This window comes from Bison bison, unplaced genomic scaffold (genome assembly GCF_000754665.1).
Source record: "Bison bison bison isolate TAMUID 2011002044 unplaced genomic scaffold, Bison_UMD1.0 scf7180017864180, whole genome shotgun sequence".
Taxonomy (NCBI): Eukaryota; Metazoa; Chordata; class Mammalia; order Artiodactyla; family Bovidae; genus Bison; species Bison bison.
The window spans coordinates 5,338,675-5,341,518 of record NW_011494752.1 but is presented as its reverse complement, the minus strand read 5'-3'; the positions used below and the strand labels follow the sequence as shown (position 1 = coordinate 5,341,518).

The 2,844-nt window shown below is 50.7% G+C and overlaps 1 protein-coding gene across 1 annotated transcript in view; it reads left to right on the top strand.

The window, feature by feature from the left end:
- The window catches only part of HOXB3 (homeobox B3), an 18,381-nt gene that overhangs the window by 12,159 nt on the left and 3,378 nt on the right, over positions 1–2,844 (top strand). Inside the window, exon 2 of the mRNA XM_010843148.1 lies at positions 910–997. The gene's annotated coding sequence lies outside the window, so the exon portion shown is untranslated. The remainder of the gene's footprint in view (positions 1–909; positions 998–2,844) is intronic.

Sequence of the window (2,844 nt, the reverse complement as noted above, 5' to 3'; positions counted from 1 at the left end):
TAGTTCCCCCCACCCCAGGTTGGAAACTGGGCCAGGAGATTTCCTGGGAGAGAAGAGGAATAGAGGGTGTGGGGGAGAGAACAAACAGACTGCTGAGACTCAGCCACCAGTCCCACAAGAGTGAAACTACTTAAAAAAAGTCCTAGTGTTCCCACTGCAAATGAATGCAGAGGGGCACCCAGGAACCATCCCCCCCAACCCCCGCAAGGCCAAGCTACTTCTCCGCTTAGACAGAAGGGTTTACTAGTGGTGGTGGTGGGGAGCTGTGAACTCCACCAGCTTTGCCTTGTTTTTGCCCTCCTCTTCCTCCCTCACCAAAATCTGAATTTAAAAATTTACCTGTCCTTAAAAAACAAAAACAAAACTTAAAAGCTCTACCTTCTTTCCTTTCTCAGTCTTTTTTTTTTAACGGGGGGGGGGGGCGTTCAAAATGCCCCCCTCCCCCATTACCACCATCACCTTCCTTCCTTATCAGGCATCTAAGCTTGCTAAAGGGGGAGAGGTGGGGGTGTGTGTGAGCTTGTGTGTGTATGTGTGTGTGTGTGTGTGTGTGTGAGTGTGTGTGTGTGTGTGGTTTTTTTCCCTGTGCAAAAGCAGAGGCCATTGTTACGGAGAGTAGGGCGTACCAGTCTTATAGGGCAACCGCACTGTGGCGGCTTGGCCGTGCCGGAGCCTGGAGCTGGATTCTCGGCGAGCTGAGCCGCCCGAGCACCTTTCGATCTTCTATTTTTTTCCCGCTCCCCTACCCCCTCCCTCCTGCGCACCCCCGCTCCTAAGCCGAGTGAATTGAAGCGGACGCCGAGCGGCTCCTTCGGCCGGTCTGCCCCTCGGGCTCCCCAGCCGGGGTGGCTATTGGGGAGGGGGGCGACGCCGCTTTAAACAGTGGTCTTTTTTTCCTTTGCCTTCAAGGAGGGGAGATTTCTCGCCTGCCGCTCGCGCTGGGGCTCGATGTGAATATATATTATGTCTGCCTGTTCTCCCCTCGTCGGTGGCTAAGGTAAGCTGGACTGAAATAGGCTATCAGTTTGTGAATGGCGGAGAGTATGTCTCAATGATTTATGGCCCATATGACTCCAATCTCGGTTCAAGAAGAGTTCACAAGCTTTAAGCTTCCTTCCACGCAGCGACTCTCTCTCTCTCCCTCTCTCTCTCTCTCCCTCCCTCCCTCTCTCCCTCTCCCTCTCTCTTCCTGCTTCTTTCCTTTTCTCTTCTCTTTTCTTTCAGCAGCCAGATCTGGACTGAATTTTCGCCCGGCTGCTAAGAAGAGCCTAACCTTTTTTCTCTCTTCCTTTTTTGTTCTATTTCTCTTCTTTCTATGTGTTTTTTTTTTTTTTTTTAAGTCCTGGAAGGTGGCCTAGCCCCTCTCCCTGGTCTTCCCAGCTATTGTTACTCTCCCAAGCTTTTGGGGGCGGGGGTTGCTTGGAAAAGTGGGTTTCTTGGGGTGGCTCACCGCCCCTCTCCAGTGAGACCCTGGGGGGAAGCCAGGAGCCACCGTCTCCTTCCCTCCCTCTCTCTCTCCCTCTCTCTCTCCCGAGGAGCCAGATGGAGCCTGGATTTTTTCAACATGGAGGCAAGGGAAATAGATGTGTTTGGCTTGGTAGAACTGCACCCCACCCCCCTTTTCCTGGATCCCCAGGTTTCGGATCCCCTCGGCACCTCTCCTTCTTCTCACTGTCCCATCAGCCGGGCCTCTGTGTGCGCCCTCCGGCCGGCCGGGCCTGACAAAGTCCCCATGTGGAGTTGCTAAGGCGCCTTTTAATTTAGTTACCTTCAGCGCCCAAACTTGCTGCCGCCCTAGGGCTGGTCCTCGGCCGGGTGTGCTTGGAACCTGCCGCTGCTAAATCGTTTCTGCGTCCTGAACGCTTCTCTTCTCCTTGGCCAACATAGCTTGTCGCCAGGCACCATGGCAGCAGCAGCCGAAACAGCCCGGCGGCGACAGCGGCAGCCAGGGACTAACTCCATCCACAAACCTTCCCGGCCCTTTCTGGCTGCCGGTGGAGCCTCCATTCTTTCCTATCACGTCTCTAGCTTCTTGCTTCCCACACTCGCCTGGCCTCGTTTCTGCAATGGTTTGCGAGTTCATTGCAGGGGGAGCGACAGGAATTTCGGCCCCAGGCGTCTAGTCAAATTATTGTTTTATTATAACTATCATCATCATCATCATCATTACTGCTGTAACAGTCATTTAGACTAAATAAAGCCAGGGCCCAGCCAGCCAACCCCCTCCAACGTTTTTATTTCATTCTCTTATCTATTAATAACAAACTCAACTGATGCCTGTTAATTAATTCCCCCTTCAACCAGGGCTGCTCCGAAGCTAATTTTGGTTAAATCATCAGAGGCTAATGGTAATAATAATAAAGGGATTGGGTCAGCCTGGTCAATTGAACTCCAGTTCTCCTCCCTGGAAGGACCTCCTGCTTTGCAGACCCCTGTGTGTTTCCCAGAAACAAATTCTTCCCAGAAACCAATCGGAACTCAGAGTTACCCAGCTCCCTTTTGAGTATAAATCTGTGCCATTAAGAAGGGGATTTATGTGTGGGAGGGATTTCCTTCACCTGGACTCCCTTTTTATTTTCCTATTTTTAGTTTTCTTTGGAGTTGACTAGCTGGGCTGAATGAGATTTAACTAGTCCAAACTCATATGTCAGAAGAGAGGGTCAATCTAAAGATTCTATGAAAAGTGATGGTGAGGAGTTGAGAAGACAGATTTGGTGAGCTTGGGGGGATGTAGTCAGAAGTTTCGGAAGAAATACACAAAATCCTGTGACAGCTTGAACCTTTATTTTTCCAGCACACTTTTAAAAGCCTGCATTAAAGTTTTTTTGTTTTTTTTTTTGCCTC